The sequence below is a fragment of the Cynoglossus semilaevis genome, chromosome 1 (assembly GCF_000523025.1).
Source record: "Cynoglossus semilaevis isolate Cse_v1.0 chromosome 1, Cse_v1.0, whole genome shotgun sequence".
Lineage (NCBI taxonomy): Eukaryota > Metazoa > Chordata > Actinopteri > Pleuronectiformes > Cynoglossidae > Cynoglossus > Cynoglossus semilaevis.
This window is the reverse complement of record NC_024307.1, coordinates 31,741,861-31,765,441: the sequence shown is the minus strand read 5'-3', so window position 1 is coordinate 31,765,441 and position 23,581 is coordinate 31,741,861. Positions and strand designations below refer to the sequence as shown.

The 23,581-nt window shown below is 41.4% G+C and overlaps 1 protein-coding gene across 1 annotated transcript in view; it reads left to right on the top strand.

Moving 5' to 3' along the window:
- The window catches only part of dnah2 (dynein, axonemal, heavy chain 2), a 244,229-nt gene that overhangs the window by 45,831 nt on the left and 174,817 nt on the right, over positions 1-23,581 (top strand). Inside the window, exon 5 of the mRNA XM_025054624.1 lies at positions 1,633-1,777. The gene's annotated coding sequence lies outside the window, so the exon portion shown is untranslated. The remainder of the gene's footprint in view (positions 1-1,632; positions 1,778-23,581) is intronic.

The following is a 23,581-nucleotide window of genomic DNA, read 5'->3' as shown; positions in this document are numbered from 1 at the left end:
GTCCGTCCATCCATCCATCCATCCATCCATCCATCTATGTATGCCAGGCGTGGGCAAACTTTTTGACTCACGGGCTACAATGGGTTGTAAAATTTGACACGGGGGCCGGGTCAGGAGCAGATAGATGGGGTGTTTGTGTGAACTAAGATAAATGACATGTAAAGGTCATGCATACTGTAAAGGCTAAAATGCTTTTAGCCTTTTCTGTGCCATATTGGGGAAATGCGGCCATTGCAGGGAAAAGTCAGAAGTATAATAATAAGAGAAATGAATAGTGCAATGGATAAGTTTGGCAAGCCGGATTAAAATGCCAAACGGGCCACATCTGGCCCTCGGGCCGTAGTTTGTCCTGGCCTGATCTACGGTATGGACACCTGGAGGTCACCCTTTGGTTTAAAATGGTTCAAAGTGGTTAAAATCAAAACAGAGGAAAACCGTGGGATTTAGTTTTTTCTTATTCAGACCTGTTGGAGACATGCTCCTGAGCTGTCATTGTGCATGAAGAAGTACACGTGTAAAGACTGAACACAGAGGTTTTGAATAGAAAAGATGTTTTTATGCTCTGTTTGAAGTCACATCACATCAGACCTGGACAGCCTCAGCTGCTGTGGTGAATCTGTGTTTTGTCCCCTCAGTTTCAGGGACTGTGAAGAAATATTTGTATGACCGCTGTGAGAGCATTCTGACATTTTCTGTAAAATGTTTTTAACAGCACTTTAAAAGCACACAGCGGCATTGATGATTCACCGAGGCGTGAGAAGTTTCAGTGAAAGTGTGAGGAAGTGATGAGTAAGACAGACTGGGGGACAGTGGAGCTGAAGCAAACATCAGTGTCCTCGTGACCTCAGAGGAATCCATACAGACACGTCTGGTTGCACAGCCTCCTCAAACAGACACACATACAGTACCTCAACCCAGCAAGTACGGCTTATTCCCCCTATGGATTAGTCAAAGATACTGGCATGTAGATGGCTGTAGTGTCAACACTGTTCTGTGTGTCAACACTCAGCAGCCTGCCTCAGCACTACGGATCTGTCAACAGTGCTGCTCCATCAATAAAACAAATCTAATTGTTCCCGCTGCACAAATTAAATTTCTCTTGCACTGGCGGCTGCAGTGTTTTGTATTACTTGTGCGGCTGATGAGTTGCAGGCCATCACTCATCAATGCTATTATTCTCAATCCTTAAAATGTTTATTCTGGGGATGCTGGACTAATCCCTCATATAAACACTCGTCCTTCAAAACAACAACCCATTTATCATTTGATTTATTTTAGCCTCGGTTTGATAGATATGTTGTCTAATGTAGGGGTGCCCAAAGTTTTTGCAAAGAGAGGCCAGATTTGGTGAGGTGAAAATGTGTGGGGACAAATCATTCAGCCTGACATTCTTGCAACCATTAACATGTAAATATATATATATACGCTAACTATATCACTTTGTACAGTTTGTTGTATACATGTTTAGACCACCTATCGTATATAAAAATAGAAATAAAATTATTTTGATTTTCTCAGTCTTTTTATCCAGTTTCCCTCACCATTAATTCACTTCTTTGTGGTGTTGTTTGAGGGCTTGTAAATCCTGATCTCTAGGTTAAACATGTCTCCATTCCCTTTGTTTTGATGCAGGAAGAGTCTAATGTTGAAGCAGATTGGGATGCTGGACCATTCACCCTTTATCACTCCCATGGTGCAGCACGGCAGTGAGTGGCACACTAATAAGTTAACTCCGCTTCTGACACCTGCCTCAAACAACCAGACAAAATGGCATCAGGTGAGCAGAAATTACACTCGTGTGTAGAATATAAAAGATGATATAATGTATGACTAAATTATACAGCTGCTCTGCTCTGAGCTTTTTATGATGACTCTTAGGCGCTAGATGCCGAAAGATTTTAGGTAATCTTTTGTTTGTTTGCACAGATTAGCGGTTTTACAGTGTGTATACGGACATAGGTGCAACTCTTATCCACACTCCGTGGTGAAAAACAGAAAAGGAGAGGGTTGTGATGTGTATGGTCCCTGGGTTGTCATCCGTTCTCACTCAGCTCATGTGTGTGATGCGGTCAGAGAAACCACTCCGTGTTAGTCGAGTCCAAGTGTGAGGAATTTGTCCAGTCACTCGTTGAGCCTGGTGAGAGAGTTAAGCTCTTGGAGACTCTCCAGAGAGATTTGGTGAAGACAGGAGCTCGGATTCCTCTCATCCATGAACAGTTTGCTCTCATGGACAAATATGAGGTCCCCAGGGGACATGCTGTAAGCAGCTTAGTGATTAAAAACTGTCTCTGCACACAATGCCATAGATATAGATTACAGACTACAGAGTAATGATGAACACTGACGAGGTGTTACGGTGTTAAAGCCTCGCTAACGTTTGCAGGCGCCTTTCATTATCATGTAACAGTAGTTGCAGGAGGCAAATAAAAATGCCTGACGTGCTTTGTGCCGCCGATCGTAATGATAATCTGAAATGCATAGAGGGAAATTATTTATTTGCTCTCTGATAAAAACAGATATGTGGTTAAAGCTCTGTCGTACAAAACACAACTGGATTTCACCTTCAACTTAATCACCAACTATTTACTGGAGGACTTTCCCCTGAATAATTAATAAGAATGTTTTTCAGGTTGTTTCTATGGTAGCATTTCTCACTGTTGTAGCTAATGTGAATGAAACACTTTTTTTTTTTGCATTTGCCAAATCATGCAGACTGAATTATCTTTTTTCAGAACTACTGCTAAGTTAACTAATAACTTAGTAGCACTAACTTATAATAATGCAAATAGAATAGCACATCTTGTTTTGCATCAAAAGACGAATAGGACAAACAAAGTTTTGTTTCTGAATGACATGTTCACTGAAAGTGGCAAATGTTTATTTAGGAAAAATGATCAATTATGGATGTTTCTAGTTGATTTATAATCATTCAAGAGACAATTGCGATGCATCAAAAAATCTATTTATTTCTCCCACCCTTATAACACAAATTTGACCCATTACATAAGACACATCTGTGTGCCTGTGTGTGTTTAACATACATTTTGAGAGCATCATCAAACTAGTTCTGCAGGTGGTCATCATCATTGTGGCAAAGGGTTCCTCTAGTGAATTAAAACCTGCGAGGGTCTGACTTTTTTGTTGTGGGGATGTTTTTGTTTTGGCAAATACCTGGTTGATGTTGCATCACCTTTGTTATGATATTTTGAGCACTTTGAGGGCACAGTCTTAGAGACACTAAAATAACAGCCCGGATATCTGAAATAAAATCGCATTGCCGGATAAAATGGATTGCATACAGTACATATCCAATGTCTGTTTGCATAATTATTCATATATACATTAATTCACTAACGTTCTTGTGTGTTTGGATGGAGCGGGATTAAACTGTTGACATACAATCACGGGAAACAGTTTCTAAACTTTGATGAAATATAAATTCATCCTGGCACACTTTCTTTGCGGCTGTGTGTTTGTGCACGCGTGCGCGTGTACACATGTGTGTGTTTGCATGTGTGCTCTTGCACTTTTTGTTTCAGTCCATCTGTCCCTCCCCCCAAAGACCAGATGACTCAGCTGGTGATCTGCATGTCTGACATGATGCAAGGCTTCAGCCTTGACTGGCCTGGCGGGTGGTCATGTCCCTGAATGGCAGAGCGGCAGCAGACTCCTCAAAGCATCTTTCTCCACCTCCGCCCCCCCACCCACCCTTCACCCCTCCACTCCCCTCTCTCTTTATCTCAACTCACTGTGTCCCTCTGTTTTACAATGTTTTCATTAAACTGCCAAGTGGATTAACATGGAAAGGCAGAACTAACAAGTGTCACACATGGTGAAATACTCCCTTATTCAGCTGGTGTGTTCCACATTATACACAGATCATTTTTACAGGCCGTCTCTGGGCTTTGGAGAACTGGGCTTCCCAACTTCTTCTTTTTACCATGCTTTGAAATGTCCTCATACATTCAGGGAATTTACTTCAGTGGAAGAGAGCCAGTGGTGCTGAAAGGCAGCAGTTTACCGCTGCTCTGTGTGTCTGTGTTTTCACTACTGCTTGCTTTTTTTCTGCGTCCCTACTGAGCTATTACTGATCTATAAGGCCTCATCAGAACCAATAGCCTGTATCTAATCTGTTCCAGCGCTTGATGATTTCTGATTACAGCTGCACGAATTCAGCGTTTTTCAGGGTTTTTTTTTTTTAAAGATACCTGGTCGCTGGGCTCCATTTGATATCAAGTACTAGAGCATTAGTGTGGAAATAATAAGATGTGTAAATCACACTGTGGCGCACCAGCTTGAATTATTGTTTAAGGTAGAAGTGATGTCAGCTGTGATTTAAAACCTTTTTGCAGAAAAAAACAAATCAAAATAAATCACATAAATTAACTATAAATAAACTTTTATTGGGTTCTCTAAAGCATGATGTAAAGTCCAAAGAGATTCCAGTGAAGTATTTTAGACAGGTTTAGTGCATATTGTTGTTATAAAAAAAGTTTTCTAAGACAGTGTCAGTTAGATGGATTTCTAATTCACTGCTTATTTGTTGAAATCCAGCCTATAGTATCAGTGGTACTTTTGACCTTGAATGATTATGTGCGTGACCTGTGTGACCTTAATGGAGCACTTTCTAGTTTCTTAGATGAGATGAAAAAAAGATCAACCAGACAATGCTGGTAATCTTTTTGTTGTTTTAAGTCGAAGCACATCTAGTAGCACGATGCTGCGTGGGACAGGGTCAACATGCACTGATGTGATGGTAGCATTTAACGAAATGGTCAAAACGTCCCTCCATACCTAGTGCAGCTGATTCCTAATATCAGTATGCAATAGCCCCATGCATATTTTTAATCTTTTTTTTTTAACTTCACAGCTGCAGTATGACTGACATTTCTGACTAGAAGATAAACGAGCCCCTGCCCTCGCATCATTCCTCACCCTGGTCCTGTCTGTATTTCCCCTGTGTCTCCCGTCCCTCCCTGTCCTGTCCTAATCCTCACCTCACTTTGTGGATGACTGAATGTTTTGTTCGTGTCAGCCTTATCATGTAATCTGACTGGGCTCTTTCTCGGAGCGGTCCTGCCCTACATTTTTATGGAGGAATTATCTTATATAATTCTTATATAAGAATTATCTCCACATGCTCCTCCATGTGCACGTGCACGTTTAGCAAGCATGCACATACACAATATGCTGCCGACTCGTGCATCATCTTACAAAACATGTTTCATACAATCAGGGAGTATTTAATCCTCAACACCAGTTACAGATTTCACAGAAGTCGTTCTAGGGAAGGATATAGAGAGCTCCCAATCATCTTGAATCTTTGGAATCATTAGTTCGTAACAATTCTGCTTACTAGGACAACTGCATAGTGACATATTTGACATAGAATGCATGTTCCCTAATTTGGAGGGCTTACTACATGGCCTCTAGGCAGAAGTGGTCTGAAGTATGGCTGCATTTCATACAGCTGTTTGCAAGACAGGCAGAACGTTAACAACCAAAAAGCGGGGGGGAACCCAAGGGCACACACACCATGCAATTTATATACGATCAGTGTGCCGTCTTTTATACACTGCTTAGCATTGACAGCTAGGTTTTTTTATCTTAAATGTTCCAGATAACATTAAACTGATTCAGTCCTGTGTTAATGTCAGTGACATTTGTCAGCCTGTTTTCACTACAGTGTATGAATCACTCGATAGGTGTTGATAAAGTGATTCATTAGGAATCAATTTGATAAGTTGTATCGATACGAGAACCACAATTATTGTGTTCCCATCCCTAGGAAATACTTTGTGTGCTCAGTCAAGATGTATGCAGTGTTTGTGCCACAACTTAGAAAAACAAACCTGATATTTGGCAGGTTAATGAGGCCGGGACATAGTTCCATGCTGTGCTTCCTCTCACTCTAACATGCCGGCCCAGACATCACTGTGCTTCTGTGAAGGGCACACGTGCACAAAAATATCCCCCAAACATTTCATTTTTATTGAAATACTCTCTCGGAAAATGTTAGCAATGTTTCATTTATTTCTCCCTCTGCATCCATCTCTTCCTCTCTGTTCTGCTTTTACAGACATCACACACTCACACTTCTGCCCACACGGCCCATTCAATTAAAATAAAGTAGCTAATCATATATGGATTGCTTTACATCTGTAATGGGAGCTAAGTTATTGGTTCCTCATTAGAGACCTCGCTGTCGACAACAGAGAGAGGCCTCCAATAACAGTGAGAGGAGAAAAGTGCAGTTAAGGGCCTGAGTGAAAGCAGATACGAGCTGGTGTGTGTCCACGCATGTGTGTGTGTGTGTGTGTGTAAAAGTTGGGTCACTGCCACTAGGCAGACTGCGGTTCCAGACCGTGGGTAGATGGGAGGAAATGCACCTCCGTGAAGATCATATAGCTCGTAAATCCACGCCGTAGCGGGAGTAAGCGTGGCCGTGGGAGCCCTTAATGTGTGAGAGACTCCTGTCCCAGGCTGAGGCCCAAACATGACGCCTCGTCCCGACCATCCCCCACTGTGGACGGCATCTTTCCACAACTTGTTTTTTCCACTCTCTTTATTTCCCCCAAACCTCCTCTTGTATTTTCACCAAGCCGTCTCCCCATTTATCTACTGTTCTCCCCATTGCACCCTCACAACTCACACCACTTTTCCGCCATGTTGAACTTAACTGTCCCACCGACTCACTCTGACTCTCTTTAACGCCAGACTCCTCACTCTACAGTCTCTGACATCAGGCTGCTCTTTAATCTGAGAATCCCCTCCATTGTCCAAGTCTGTTGGAACTCTCTGCGCAAGTTGTCACGGAGGTTTTGAATTAGGAACTCAGTTTAAGGTCGCAGGCTCGTGTGACGTCTCAGATTGCGTTGTGCGTGTTTGTGCTTGAATGCAACCATCATGAATGCCAAATGTTGCGTAATTTCTGTGTAGTTTTCAGGGGCTTCAAAGCGTTTTTCTCTACCTCGTCTGTGCTAGTGTCAACTGCATACACGAAGATTTTCAGGGGCTTCAAAGCGTTTTTCTCCACCTCGTCTGTGCCAGGACTCTCTGCTTTCTGCTTCCGAGGCAGGCGAGCTCACAGCTACACTATGGAACCAGCTATGTGTTACATGTGTGATGAATGAGGATATTTTTACTAGACCACCTCCATCTTTTAACTAAAGTCTCTAATGTCGCAAAGACAAAACAGTTTGTGTAACATAGCGCTAAGGTCCCGTCATCCATTAGGTTGTAGGGATGTGTTCAAGACTGCACTTGGTGTCCTGCAAAATCTGTTAGTAATGTGTGCAGAAATGTCTGTGCAAGTTTGGATAGTCAAATAAGGGGAGCACATGACGAAAATATTTAATGTCCATCATCACCAATCCGAAACGAAAATATTTAATGTCCATCATCACCTGTAGGAAGCCAATCCGTTCATGTATACAGAGCTAAAAAAAAATAAATAAAATAAAGGTGGCTCTATACTACTGGCGTACTGTAAACAGGTTGGCTACACTACATTTCCAGGGTCAGCTACAATTTTAAGCAAATACTCCACTATACTTTACTCCAAAAGATTTAATTTGTTTGGCAATGCTGGAACTCTGATGCTGTACTTTGATTGGGGCCATTAAAAAAAAGAACTAAAAATAACACTTTCAATCTGTAAAAAAAAAAATCAAGATTCCAGACTCCTGAGGGATATCATTAGAAGTATTTTTATCTTTAGAGTCATAAAATGCCTTTTACAGTGGCAGCCAAACATTTCATGGCTTTCCCCTAGGATGGACAAATGTTAGGCTAATACATACAATCTAATGTTTTCTGCAAAATAGCCATCGCAGCAGTTTAAACCTAAATGTAATGTTTAGTTTTTTTGGATTTTGTTTTTTTCATTAAAACACATGCAAATCACTAATAACTCGAACCTCCTCGTCTGACTGTGACTCCAGGTGTTGTAAAATTAGTCTGATTGAATAAAGGAGGAGTGTGACATAAAATCTCCTCAAGATGGAGAAAGGCATCAACCTGACTGCCTCGCCATTAGTTCAGGGAAACTGATTGGTGCCAATGCAATAACCCACCTACTTTATGGTTATTAGGCCTCAATATCCACAAATCGCTGCATATAACCATTACACAATGAAATACCATCCCATTATTTTTCTTCCTTTCAATAGTCGTGTATGACTGTTTGGCGTTGAACTGCATGCCGTTTATGGTGATCTGGAAAATGACCAAATGGGAGAGAGTTTTCATAGTTACCACAGTCTCTGTGATTCGTTCTGCTCCCCTCTGTTCAATGTTTTTTATCTCCGTTTTGTTTTGCTCATCAGTGTCTGTAGCCCTATTCCCAAAAGACCTTCCAGACCTTTGCTGTGCTTTATCCTCACTCTGGGAAAGTGGCAGCACATTGGAAAGCCTGACTCCAAAGGGAAATCTAGACATGTTTTTACTGCCAGCATCTCTGTCCTCATGCATAGGATCCCATGCCAAATGTAAGTTTTATTCGCAGTACGCCTGGTTTTAACAAGAGAGCTCAAGCACATTAGGAACAAAAAACAGCTGAAGTTGGTATATTTTATTAGTAGTATTGTCACTTTTTTATACCTACTTTGCTTAGTGTACCCAGGGAGTACAACAGGAGTCAGCAGCAGCAGCAGATACTGTATGTACATTTCTGCCTGTGTGTCAACACAGTGCTGTGCAGGTCAGTGAGCCGATGAATCGGAATCAAACCCTCTGAGGAAGATGGCAAAGAGTTCCGTCTGGTTTTTTTTTTTTTTTTTTTTTTGGGTAATACCAAGTGTGGCTAAGACACCTGGGTCTCCCAGGGGTTGCAGAGCGGGAGCACTGTAGCTGTGATTAAAACGGAGGAGGAGTACAGCTAGAGGCTGACAGTTGGCACAGATTTTGCTCTGTCTCCACCCACTCTGTTTCACCCCTTCAACCTCTCCTCTTAGTGCCAGCTGTCAGTTGTGTCAGTCAGTGTGTTAATGATGCTCTTCCAGAGCTTGGAGCACAGAGGTGCTCCTGTCACGGGCCAAATATCTGAACGTATTTAAGCTGTCCGGCCTAGTTTGACTCGGTTGGCTTTTATGCAGCCTAATCAGCCCGTCACCTATAAACATTTACTTCTTAGTAATGTGCTGTTTCCTCAGTCATTCATTTCACTCTCGCTGCTCAGAGCCAATGTGTGATGCAATAACTAACCTCTCTGTACTTACCAATAACGCAGACTTTCCGTGCTGCTCATGCAGGTGTCACCGTCCAAACCAAAGTCAGCTGTGCCATACAGAATTATTAGTTCCACACGTAACTCAACAAAGAGGTGCCTGAAAGAGTTGCTGCATATTGTACAAATACAAAAATCCCAAATGAAAGTAGGTGTGGGGACTGGAAATGTCCCACTGGATTTAAGAAAAAATCCAAAATTGAAAATATCCAAGAGCATGAAGGACATACAGTCTTTACCTTCTGTAAATTATTCATTCAATTCCTAGACAGTTTGTAGTTAGTCCCTCTTTTTTTTTTTTTTTTAGTTAAACTAATTTTTTTAGGGCTGTAATAATAAAAAAAAAGGCATTTAAATGTTTCAAACCTAAACTCTATGCATTAACTCTATATCTTCACAGCAGTTTTAATTAGCTCTCCTGCCAGCTAACACAATGTCACAATGTTGATTTTTGCACATAAAAGTTAATCAGTTATATATATTTTTTTTTAATCTGCCATGACTGTACGTGAAAAGATCAGTACATTGTGCTTCATGTTTGGCTAAAACAATGTTTAATAAATATTCTGCGGACCTTATCTGATTCATTTCTAGGTTTCTGACACGTTTGCTATCAGCGTTTCCAACATTAATTGAGTGGGAGTGAAAGTGGGGCTATTTCAGGTCCTACCTTGCTTTTGATAAGAAAATATGAGCACCGTGTGGGCTGCGTAAGCTCCCTTTGTCTCCTGTTTCAGGTTTTTGTCTGTGACCGTGTAAGGCTTACTTTCCCTCAGGCTTACAGGTTTACTCACCTTTCTCCTCATGTCTTTCTCCATTTATCTTCATCCCTTCTGTCACCGCTGATCCCCAGCGTTAGTGTGTGAATTCTCCTTTGCTAAGTTTTTCATCTGACCTTGCCATCCCTCACTACAGCGCTGCTCTCTTGGGTCAGCCACATGAAACTTTTGTTACACCTCCGAGGTTAAAGGCTAAAAAGGATATCCTTCCAAATTGTATTTACCCTGCAGCAAAGGATTTTCTGTGCATATGTGTCCATCAGAACTGTACCCCAGACATGTGTCAATGGAGCCGTTTTGAGTAATCAAAGGTGGTAACACATGATGAATAGCTGCCAGCTGCTGAGGTCCATGTGGTCATCACCTGAGGAAACTGCTTTTAGCCTTAGTGGCAGGTGAACAGAAGGGGTTAAGTAGCTGCTGCGGCTCGTGATTCAAGCCTCGTAGCCTCTGGCAGAAGCTCATCAGCTTATTCCCCAACATCTCCAAAGACCCATGTGGATGAGGCTCAGGCCTCAGGCAGGGAACGGTGGGGGAAATGGAGACAAAGCCTAATTTCCTCCAGACCTGAAGTGGGACAGGGAGGAGAGAGAATACATCAGCTGGCGCCTTGCCTCTCTTTCTCCCCGTTTGAGTCCCCGGGTCAGCACCGTCGTCTCATGCAGCTGACGTGTCTTTCCGTCAGCCAATGTCAACATCAGTACAGCCTTTTGCCCTTTCCGATTTCTCGGTTATTCAGCCCAGAACTACCACAAGTTACATTAGTGTGGATTTTATGTAAAATAATTTTTGCCCATGGCTGGGTCAAAGGGTTGAGATTCAAACCTGTAGTTGACTCCAAAAAAATGTGGTCCTGAAAGGGTCATTGTAACAGCGTTGTTTCTTCCAGTTAACAGTTTTAACAGCAGATTTGTCCTGTTGACTTTAATTTGACTTGACTTTATTGTAAGGGTTTTTGTAGAGCAGGGAAACTGGGGCAGGTCTAATGCTGTCTGCTGAAAACATGGGCCAAGCAGCCAGTAAGAAAAACTATTCCAAGGATTTCTTCTTTTTACCACAGACTCTCCTACAACATGTGATAATTCAAGAGTGAATTATATATATTTATTAACTGTCTTCATTACTGTCTTCATTCAAACAACACTGATTGGCTCCACAAGTCAAAGTCTGTTGACTAGTTCTTGTGGCCATGGCTAAACTAGCATGTCACGCAGACAGAATCTTTGTTTCGTTTGTCTGGCTGCACGTGGCCCAGTGGTCAAAGGAGGAATTGGCTCAACACAGCTTTGGTGTGTAGTGTAAGCACCACAAGTAAAAAAACTCCCCAAACCCCAGGACACTTAGTTATTCACATCTTTGTTTAATCCTCTGGCTTATTTAAAGAACCGTATTTTCTGGACTATAAATCGCTCTGGAGTACAAGTCCCACTAGTGCCCTCTAGCGTCTGTCAGTGTGAAATTAACATAAATCTAAATTTTCAGTGGTACAGGAGTAGCAGATAGTGGTACACAAGCCTAGAGTGCCCTCTAGCGGCTGTCAAAAAAACGAACTAATTATATATTTTAATATATAAGTTGCACTTATAGTCTGGGAAATACTGTATTTGACTTCTATTACTGTGTTCAATTAATAGCCACATTTTTATATATATATATATATATATATCACCTCTAAACCCTTATGAGTTTTTCTGTCAAATCTACTGCTCCCTCTGGTCTTCTAGTATTATGTGTACAATGGAAACCATGTCACATACACAATTATTTCCTTAACTGTTTAAGGAATAGTTTTATTTAGAACGTAGGATTTAAGACCAGTTTTGTCCAGCTTGCTGTCCAGAAACATGTTAAAGTCAGCACGGCTCTACCCGCTTCATCGGCGCTTTGCTCTGAAGTAACACTTTTGTAAACTCAGAAGTGAGTTGTCCCACTTGACTTGAACTAATTCATGGATTAGATTACATGTTCCTCTTCACTTAATTGAGCCATAACTCACATCGGTGTCCCTGGTTGACTGGACTGTGGCTAATTGGTCCCGGGTGACACTTGTGCATGTAAGTCTCTGAGAGGTGGTGTGTGAATAACTTGATGTAAACCTTGAGAAAATGCAGCGTCGACTGAATGTGAATACATTTACTGTAACAAGGAGTCAAAGCCAGAACCTGTATACATTGGGAGGTGGATCTAAAATGTACAATCGACAGCTGGAGTTGTCCAATAGGAGACTAGCAGCATTAACCCTGCATTTTACCAAATATATGGAGTATATAATTCAACTGAAAAGAAAACCTTCACGTCCAACTTAACAACATTGTTGTGGTGCCTCATCAAAGTTCCACTGTAGATTCATATTTGATGTTTGTAGGCTTTGCCGTATATATTAGAACAGAAAGCCGTGCTTAGATTGCAGTAATGAGGGACGGTTCAGTAGCAGAAGTGAAGTATTCACTCAAGTCTCTCCAGGCCACAAAATACCTCGGCAGGGAAATTACTGTTTACAAAATACCAATTTAAATCATAATCTGATCCCCATATTTTGTGTTGGTGTTTCCCTACTTTAAATGAGGTTACCTGTACTGTTGTATTTTGAGTGACTGCACACATTTACACAACATATCTAAAATGGGCAGTCAGCACCCAACAGCAGCAAATGAATCCTGAGATGCAATTTTTTCCTGACAGTGAAAAATCATTGACGTATTGAAGTCAAATCATCCCTAATACATGTAACAGTGTGTAATTTCCTTTGACAAAAATACATCTACAGCCAGTAATACTGCAATACTTTCTCCTGTATGTGATTTAGTGTTTGAGGTGGACTGTGTGTGATTTTACGAGCCTTCACAGTGCAGGGAATGAATCCGCGGCTCCGTCTGAATTTTATGCTGTTCTAAACACTTTTATTTGAAAAAACATTTGCTGCTGTCAGTTACGTTGCCCCCGTTGCCTCAGAGCATGCACTGCTTTATAGATGCAGTCTATTGAGTATAAGCTGAAAAGTGATTTTATATTTGAAATCCATATATATGCATATATGGAACGAACCCGTCAGCTGTCCATGGAGCTCTCTCAAACTTATATTCCTTCATTAATCGCTCTGTTAAACTGACAATTCAGCTGAGGGTGTCGGTGGATTGATTAAGGTCTGATGTTTCCCTTCAAATGTCTTTTCTCATTAGTGATCCCAGCCTGTCACAGGCCTCATCTGCTGCTAACTGATCCTCTGCCACAGCAAATGAAGATGTTTTTATTATCCCTGCTCTTAGGGTCACCTTCGTGTTGTCTCAAAAATTCTTTTTTTTTTTCTTCTTATTTCAATATTTTTTTGGGTGTTGATTACATTTAAGCTACATCCTTTCCTTTTTTTTTTTTTTTTCTTATTTCAATATTTTTTTGTGTGTTGATTACATTTAAGCTACATCCTTTCCTTTCTTTTCTTTATTTAGCCATTCCTCTTCCTTCCAGCCATGTGTTTATTTAACAATGCATTTTTCTGTATTTGCTTTTGATAAACTGCACTATCTTTAATTGCAGTGAACAGCCTGTCAGCTTGGGTTTAATTTATAGTTGTGTTAGTTTTTGTTTGAGTTAAATACATTTGACTGAGTTACCTCTTGAAAAAACAAGAAAATTGAACTCTAATAAAGTATGATTGAAGAAAGAATGCACTCCCAGGGCTGCTGTGTGGAGACAGTCGGTGTGTCTATGGGCAAAAGCTTCTGCTGGGTTACACCGGGAAAGAAATTAGAGAGGTTTAAAATGGTTTTCTGTCTCAGTCCACTCCCTCCATATTCATGATCACAGCCTGTGTCCTCCTCATCCTAACTCACCTTCTTCAAAGTCCGGCCAGGTCAAGTAGACCAACTATAATTCAGCGGGCGGACGATCAGAAGTGCCAAAGTGTCCAGAAGTGGATCATTGCTATTGCTTAAGCATTGTATGTCTTTAAGTTTGCTGCATGTAATTCCAGCGCCGTGTAGTCAAATCATTGTAATTGGCCTCTCATCCCTGGGATTAGTGCAAATACGGTTCTTCCTTTTTTACAGGACATTGACTTTTAGTGACAAAGACAGGATGGAGCTAAGTTAGCTCCGATGGAAGGAAACTACAGCAATCTAATGAAAGTGCTGCTCTGTGAAGATTGGCTCTCTATAGATTCCTCAGGTTTTGTTCTGTCATGTTTAGTATATATATTATTTTAATTCTAATTTGAAAACTGTTTATTCAAATTGGTGTTTGTTTGACCTGAAGATCAATGGCCTAATTACCATTTTCAGCTCCTTTCTCATAGAATCTCATTCTAGAGCTAAGAGAGAAATAGAACTGGATAAGTATAAAGTGTCAATATGATTGACCGGTGAGTGTGAGTGACAGTCAGGTTATGTAATAGGAGCCAGGCCACATCACGACCTCATGTCAGGGACTTTTCACTGACGGTTAAATTAAAGGATCGTCTAGAAAAAAAGTTGTACTAAAAAGTAGCCTGTAAACTGAGTTAGCTTCAAGTTGAAATCAGCACAGCGCTTCCATCGGCTCTGATCCCTTTATTCAGTCTTTATTATATTGTCTGTTGAGCCCAGTTTAGGATAACATCCCTGCATGTTTATATGAGATGTTCCTTTAACATTGATCCCTAATGATCGACCTGATTGTGGCTCTCGTCGTTGTGGGACTGGTCTTACACGTTTATCAATTAGCATCTCCTTAGCGTCTCCTTTGTTCCTAAATCCATGTTGTGAGCTTGAATTTAATATTGTTTACACGCTGAGGAAAGTCTTACGTCTCCTCTAAAACTGCTGCTTTGTATTGATTAGGGTCAGGCTTTGTCCCTGTGTGCTGGTGTTTCCAAGTTGTTGTTTTTTTAATTCATTTATGTATACAACTAACCTTTAAGGTGTCCTTTCAGAAACAGTGTGGATTGTAAGACTTTCTCCAATCACAGACACAGAGAGTGTAATAATAACCTCAGAACAGGGAAACCTCTTTTCCAAGGGATGATGATGATGATGATGATGATGATGATGATGATGATGATGATGATGTCCTTCTGGGACATTCATGTATCCTGTCATGTATCCGGTCTTTACATGCACTGAGTATGAATTCACTTTTTGTCACTTTACATTACAGTCTCTACAGTATGTTGTGTGTCTGTGTCGATGTGTGCACTTGCGCTGTATACGTGTGCGTGCAAGTGAGTGTGAGATAAAAGCCCCATCATGACAGAAAGAGACGGTTGAGGCTTGTCAGGGATAAAAGTGTCCCATCTCTCCTTCAGGCTTTTAGTCTGCTAACCAGTTGTCACTTTACTCCCTTTATGGGCTTTTACTCCACTTTTTTCTATTACTACTACTACTACTACTACTACTACTACTACTACACATACACTCTCTCACACACATACACTCAACATAACATTAGCTCATCAGTATAAACATATTTAGGATGTAGGGTGATTCTCTATAAAGTAATTGGAAACAGATGGAGGAAGCATTCAATTCCCATCAACAGCAAACCGCAGCAACTATAAACTAACCAATGATGAATGGGGGCAGCACCGACATAAGAAGGCCTTCCTACGTAAACATGATCAGATTTACAGGAATTAGGACCCAACCACTGTCTGAAATGGTAGCCTGTGTGTCTTGTGCAGAAATAAATAAGCGCCGCGGCCTCTGTTGACAACGGGGAGCTATTAGTGCTGTTTCTGTAGACCTGGTTACCACTGCACAATACTTTGATCTCAGTTTGAGTTTAGTCAAAGTCCAAAGTAGATAAACAAAATCCGCCCGCTCAAATCTCATAGCCGTGTCTCCGTGAGAGTGGTGTTTACGTGAGCATCTGCGAATAAAAAAAAAGAAACGGAAACGTCTTCAACACTGTTATTGTTTTGTACAAGTTACTGATCTAATTATCATTTACTAAGCTTTAACTACTTTACTAACTGTTGGACAGTTTTTAACCCGGTCATTCACATTCTTTTTTTTATGTGTTGAGGAATTTTTGTTGTGTAAAGACTTGAGCTGCTCAGCAACTCAAGGGAATTTCTGGACATAATGGATGTCTGATGTCTTCTGCGAGAGGGAAACATTTTTGTGTCTATTTTTCTTAAGCCTACTGTTTAGATCTTGGCTCCCCCAGCAACGTTGGGTCGGTATGTGCAGATAATGGCTCATTTCATGTTCATGGAGGTGAGGATGAAGCAAAAGGCTCAGCCAGTACCAGGAGCAGAACTGTTGTCGCTGACAAAAACATCTCTGTAGTGAAGCAAAGCAGCTGCAGCATATTATAAAATGTCTAAAAGCACAAAAAATGTGGCCCCTAGAGGTACTGATGGAAAGATAATAGTGCAAGGCCAGGCGTCTCCCAGAAGAAATTTACTCTTGATAGTAATATCACCGTAATTAAAATTGATTAAAGGCTGCTCAAATGTACAGACATCAATAGTTCCAGAGATGCTCCTTTGTCACAATCACAACTTATTTAGCTATTTTTGTCAAGGCAACAAAACTGCTGTGCTCTAAATATATCACAGAAAAAAAAAACTCTGCAGCAACATCCTTAATGTGTTATTGATTCTTTTTCTTCTTTGTATTAATACATACTATGGCTGTAAGACTGGAGAATTCAGAAGCTCTCGAACGTTTTTCCTTCCTCCCTTTTCCCCTTTCTTTTTATAGTCACGGGAGTGTGCTTTTCAGCTTGTTTGCTCCGTTTTCTATTGCCTGGCACTAACAATATCTCTAGAATTTATTGACTGTCCCTCTCATCCTCTCTTTCCTAAATGTGTCCCCTTGTTAACACGAGTGTGTTGTGTAGGAGGGAATAGACTCCAGGTTCGCTCCTCTATCTTGCTTTGCCAAGTTGAACCGAAATAGTTTTCCGACGGCATTACCTCCCAGTTTTTTCTTGCGACCTCAAAAGCAACGGACAGGAGGAGAATTTGGGAGGAATACTGTGTGAATGGAAGAAACGGCTCCCGTGGTTATTTGCAGAATGGTGGAGCTTGAAGTGCTGACAGCCCTTTATCATTAACTTTCATTCTTCTCTCTTGCCAAAGGAGCATTTTATATTCTGAGTCAGGCTCCACGTGGGGGGAAGCTAAATCAATTCCAAATTATTGCACCTCTCAATAACTGATGGCCGGTGTCCTGGCAGAGGAGAAATGATTAATGATGATACTATGGACAATATGAGTAAGACACACTGAGACATTATTGCTCCATACCGACAGGCACGCACACACACACACACACAGAGGCGTACAGTGAAGATATAACTTTGTGAGTGTCCACAGTAACTGCTGGTGCTCACTGAGGGACACAGTGCTCTCTGCTTTTGTGCTGGGGAGTCAGACTCACAGTGTTTTATTGCATGTTGGCGTATGGCGAGGCACAAACTAGAACAAGCAGGTGAGTGAGGGTGGAAATTGCTGCTTAGCTTAAACTACAGTGCAATCAAGATATAAAGTGCAATGTGCCATGACAATGCTATCATCCCGCAGGTTATTATTTGCTCACAGCATGTTTCGATACGTAAACGACAGAGCCATCACTTAAAACTAGACGTTAAAAGGAGTCGTTAATAGAGCACTTCATGTTTAAACAAAGCCTCACTGAGCCTTACAGGCCCCTGTATCAACGTGAGTGGGGAACAAATAAAATGGAAATGTGGATTATTAGTCTGAATGTTTTGTCAGCTTCAGTATCCCTTGAATCTGGCACATTTAGCTACCAAACACGAAGAACTAATATGTGTGTAGTTGAAATTAGCATCAGTGTTGTTTTAGCCCGTCTTTATCTGTCTTTATGCTCGCCCCCGGGACAAATGTTTTCAAGTCCCCCTGACCCACATCAAGCAGATTAAAATACTACTTAAAACCTGATAACATGTATATTTTTTATCTGTACGAACCACTGTATGAGCTGCTGCCACCTAGTGACTGGAGGTTTATCATGCAAGCATTACAGCAGTGGTACACTTATGTCCAGCGTGCTATATTCCATTGGAAGCACTTCACGCCCCCGCTGGGGGTGGGGGGATTTGGGGGGGCACAATTTGAGAATAACTGATCTAAATCCTAGTTCTCCTTAATATTAGTCACTAACAAACAGTGTTATAATAGATCCACAGTAATAATGTATATGGTTCATATTACAGCAGTTCATTTTTTTAAAGTCATCAAATTTATAAATTTCATTTCTTGTGCATCTACCTTGAAACGATAAAGCTTAGCACATTATTGCATACGGCTTGGTATATTGTTTGAAAGGTCATTTAATAAAACTAAGCACTTTCCTGAAGTTAGTGTCAGAACTTCTCTCCTACTGTACACCTACTGCAAAATGTCAGTTGTCACTCAATATGTGTATCTAGTTTTAATACGAACAAAGCAAGAAGTTACACGCAGACGTTAAAACTTGTCTCTATAACTTGCCATTAAAACAGCGCAATGTAGGACACAGTCCCAACTATTTACTAATCAGATGTGACACTCTGATAGTACACAGTACACAGGCTGTAACAGTGAAACACACCCACGATCAACCAAAAAGACACCAACATAAACTTTGGTGGTTGTGCAAGAATTTCAATTCTATGTAGACAACATAAACTTTGGTGGTTGTGCAAGAACTTCAGTGGTTCTAAACTAAACTCTTTTGGCCATTCAGTTTTTCAAGCCCCACCTATAAAGACAGATTTGTCGTGCCCTATCTGTTCCCCACACTTTGAGGCGCACTGATATGGAGAGACTTTGAGACCATGTGCCAAAGAAGCAAATGAACCAGTGTTTGCTCTAAAATGGATCAAACATTTTCATCCAACCCAGATTAGCCATATTTAAAAGTCCATGTTTCCTTTTTGTTCTCACATGGTAAAAACACCACAATATTTTCATATTAAGATTTAGATAGAAGAAGATAAGACTTATGGTCAGACTCCATGATTCTGTTATAGCAACAGGTGTCAAACATATTGGCCCGATGGCCAATACCACCCATTTGAGGAATTCTGAAAGCACAAACACTTTATTTTTAATGATATTTTGTAAAATCATACTTCGTATTAATCTAAAATGGAATGACATCAAGCATCCTGCCCTAAAACGCATTTCCAAACCATCACCTGACACTCAGTGCTGTAACAGGTTGAAGGCTGCAGACATATTTCTCCCCCTGCTGTAGCATTAAACCGCAGAAAAACGTCCAGATAATCAGCAACAGAAACTGAGGAAAATCAATTGTTCACCGCTTCTTTTGAAGCAGTGTGGCACCCCACTGAAACCTAATCAGTTACAACCCCTAATTAGCCGATAAACAAGACATTGGCTGTGTTACAATAAAACTGTGCTAATGCATAAAAAATGTACTCTTTTGTTCTGTTACTCTTGATGTGCAGGAAGAGAGGCCAGTCAAGTGGAGAATTAGAGAGAGAGAGAGCTAAGTTTGACTGAGGGTCTTATAGATACGTTACTGACTGAGTAGCAGGTGAAGGCATGTGGTGTAGTGATTTGCAGTTGATTGTTTGTGTTCTGGTGTTAGGGTTTAAAATGGTGCAGGTCTGTTTGGCTGTTACTGCCACTGCACTGCCTCATCATGCCAGTAGTAGGAGGAGGCACATTATGGCAATGATGTGTGCAAACTAAAATCACCTGCAATTACCTCCCACAGACCTGGCTGTTTATCTCTGACGTCTCCCAACGCCACATGCAAACACGGGGAGCATCCATGAAGGTGCGCCACAGTAATGACACTTGCTCACAAAGTTGTCTTTTCAAAGAGCTGCCGTCACACCCACAGTCCAAATGGCTGTTTTCACTTGTCAGTCATTTATTCCCAAACACACACTTACAGGCAACGTCAAAGAGTTCCATCTTTTATTATCTTGCTGCAGAACAAAGCCCAAATTCATGTGTGCTTTCTATCTTACTCATAATCTTCCTCACAGCATTCAGGCTGCACTCTGGGGAGTCATCTCAAAACAGTAAGCGCAGCACTGTGCAGCCATAATGTGTGCTGTGTTTGACTGTGTGAGCACACACACACACACACACACAACATTTCACACACACTCCCTAATGCCACATCCCTGTTGCTCTGGGAAGCTGGTGATTGCAGCCATTGTGGAAGCCAATGTTCCCCCATCTTTGTGTTGTGTTGTTATTACATTAGCAGCTTTCTTTAGTTCTCCACATTTCTTCTCTCTATCGCCCTGTTTTCTCCTCTTTCTGCCCCTCTCTGTTCTTCCCCCCTTCCCACTCTGTCTGTTGTGATTTAGTGCTTACAGTGTTTACTCTCCAGTGCAGCACCAGAAACCTGGGAAATTATAACTCTAACCCAGGCCGAGCCCCCCTCTCCAAATTATGGCCATAGATTTGTGTCTTTATTACGTCTTCAGAGGAACGTTGCTCACCAGCACTGTGCAGCTCAACACTGCCATCTAGTGAATGTTTGAAACAGTCTGTGAGATTGTGAGATTGCAAATCCTCAAGGCTACTGAGGTAAGTCTTTGTTTGCCTCTCTCTCTCTCTCTCCCTCCCTCTCTCTGTCTTTGTGGTGGTTTACGTTACCCAGGGCAGAGCTATGTTGAGCACAGTGGTGTGGCCTGCAGCTGGTCCAATGGAGGAATGCCCCGGCCATCTGCTGCACATTAGAATCAGACCTTCAGCCCAATTCAGTTATCTACCCAGGCCAACGCCACTGATTGGGCAGAAGTGGCTCTGACCGCAGACAGCCACCGGCTCACTGTAGGACACTGAATAGAAAGGTAAAGCTGTAGGGTCAGAGGCAGAGGGAGTGTGAAAATACAACAAAGAAAAAAAAAACGTTTTCCCGGGAAATGAATTGTAAGTCAAGCAATGTTTAGTTACTTATATATATATTTTAAAAAAAAAACTTATGGTGAATACGCTCAAGGTCATACCACAGTGTCTTCATAGGAAGTCCATTGTCTTTTGCTCTTTCATATCATTTCAGAAGATTCAACAAATGCAACTGCGGTGGAGGATAACAAAAAACAAAAAACAAAGAGCTTCACAAAACACGAACAGCAGCCAAGTTTTTAGCAAATAACAGAAAACAGACAAAACTGAATGAATACAGAGGGGAAAAAAAGTCACCACAGATAAGCATCTCACTCTCCCTCATAATATTTGGACAAAGACAGATGGTAACAAACCAGTCGAAATTCAAGCGACGCTTGTAGCACATCCTTCTTCATCTTTGATGAGCAGATGAACCCAGGTTATAAAACATGGCAGATGTAAATAGGACATTGTTTCTAAATATTCTTTTCATCTCTCAAAATTAACCAGACGCCAAATTACAGGTTGTAATCAGTGTTTTATGGGTCAGTAGTCGTTTTAATCGAAAAGCATATACAGTGCCCTGGAAATCACCCGTGCATTTTTTTTTTCTTTTTAAAGCAAATAATTTCAGGTAGAGTGAAGAGCTAGAGTGAGATATGTTGTGTGAATAATCTACTGGAACAGACCTTGGACTAATTGGAAAATGGGCCTGGGGTTGTATTAGATTTTTTTTTTTTTTTTTTTGAGACAGAGCATGAAAACAAGCGTGCACCTGCATCCGGTGATAAGAGCAGCGTGCTCATCCTGTATCAGGGAGCATGAATAGAAACAAACATATTCATGTACAGTACATACTGTATGATGCAGACCTACCTGCATAATCTGACTAATCTCTACTAGTACACAGTGTCCATACTCACACACTGCAGGAGTCCAGTTCAGCGCACTCTTCACCGTTGAAAATGTTGTCAAATACACTCAGAGCCTATGCAGAGAAAATGCAGCAGATCATCAGTTCATATAAACAGTTGGCCGTGTGGATATGTTCCCAATTATCTGCTGCATATTTCTCTGATTTTAACTCATGCCACACTGGCATCTTTAGAAAATGGAGACTTTAAAAAAAAAAAAAAAAACAATTGGAGAATTGTGTACTCTGCTCTAGCAAATGTTCTACACAGCAGTATTCTTTCCCCTGTGTGAAAACCAAGAGCTGGTGTGCAGTTTGTTGTTGTTTTTTCCCCTCCACTACCTCACTTTGCCCTTGTAACACGCAGCGTGTTTGTGTGCTTCAGAATATGAATTTGTGGATGTGTGCACAGGAAGGCATCTTGTAGACTCCCTTTTGTCATCTCCCGGTTCCTCACACCCTGCGATCTCCGCAGCGGATCAGCACACGGTGCTGTGCTAACATGCCCTCAGGCAGGTGCCACACACACAACAGTATGCACTTACGCCGGGAAAAAAAAATCCAAACACAAGGTGTCTGAAGGTGTTGGAAATGTAAAATTAAGGCAAACCAACATGGTCGAGAGGAGACCGAAGAAATGCTGCAGACATCATGATTGCCTCAGTGTGTTGTTCATGATAATCAAGGCATTTAGCCGATAATGTTGCACACGTGAAACACTTGAAGCAATTCCGAGTAATGGAGGAAAATGCCCTTCACTACGAAGAGGCTTAAACAGCATGGTGGCACTGACTGTTTCTCATTGGACAGCATGTGTGTGTGTGTGTTTGTTTAGTAAAAATGTGTGTGAGCTCAAAACAACTGATCCAGCTAACGACACTTTACAGTCGGGGTAACCAGCTATATACAGAATTTTGGGGGGCCAGACACTCAAATGAAATGAAATAAAAATATGTCCATCAAAAATTATGATGTGATGTTTATTCTGGAATTCAGTCTCAGGCCAGATTGGACAGTTTGACAGGCCACAGTCGGCCCACGGGCCGCCAGTTGATAATCACTTCTTTACAGAGATGGAACAGTAAACAGGTGGAGTTGTTGCTGTGGCACTCCTTTCAGTAACATGATCTCAAAGACATACCCCAGATAGTTGGAGTACACACTGTAAGTATTCACCATGAATAAGAATCAGCAGTGTATGTAAAAATATACATCAGTAGGCCCTGCATAGACTCTGTGCCAGTAAAATGGCTCATCGCTACAAGTACAGTATGTATGGAGAATCACAGCCGTGAGTCATCTTCCAATTACTTAAACTCTGTCTTTGTGTGTGTGTGTCTGTGTGTATTACTGTCAGGCTGGGTGTAAAAGTGTGTTTCAGCCAGAAACCCAAGGTCAGGGGATATTTTTACGTGTGTGTGTGTGTGTGTGTGTGTGTGGGATGGGGGTTACAAATCCAGAAAATGACGTGGCTCTGTATTAGCTCAGTGTGTTGTCCTTTTGTGCCTTAAAATTGCAAGATCGGTTGTACACAGTATCCTAAGCAGCACTTAGTTATGTCCACAGATGTATTAACTATCTTTTCCGACTCTAGAGGAACTTCATGTCGTTAGTTTGTCTACAGCAGTCACGGATCCATCTCCATCGGCCGCTGCTAACAGACTCAGATGTTTGGCCGACTGTGTGGTTTGTTTACTTCTTCTGTGATCATGGGCCTCTTGTATTTGTGGCTCCCTTCGACAGTGCAGACTCTGACTGGTAAACAGGAGTGTGTTTAAAGCAGCTAACGTAAACAGGAACTGTCACTTAATGAGGTTAAAGCATGTACGCCGTCTCGTACCACGTAAATCCCTGCGCGT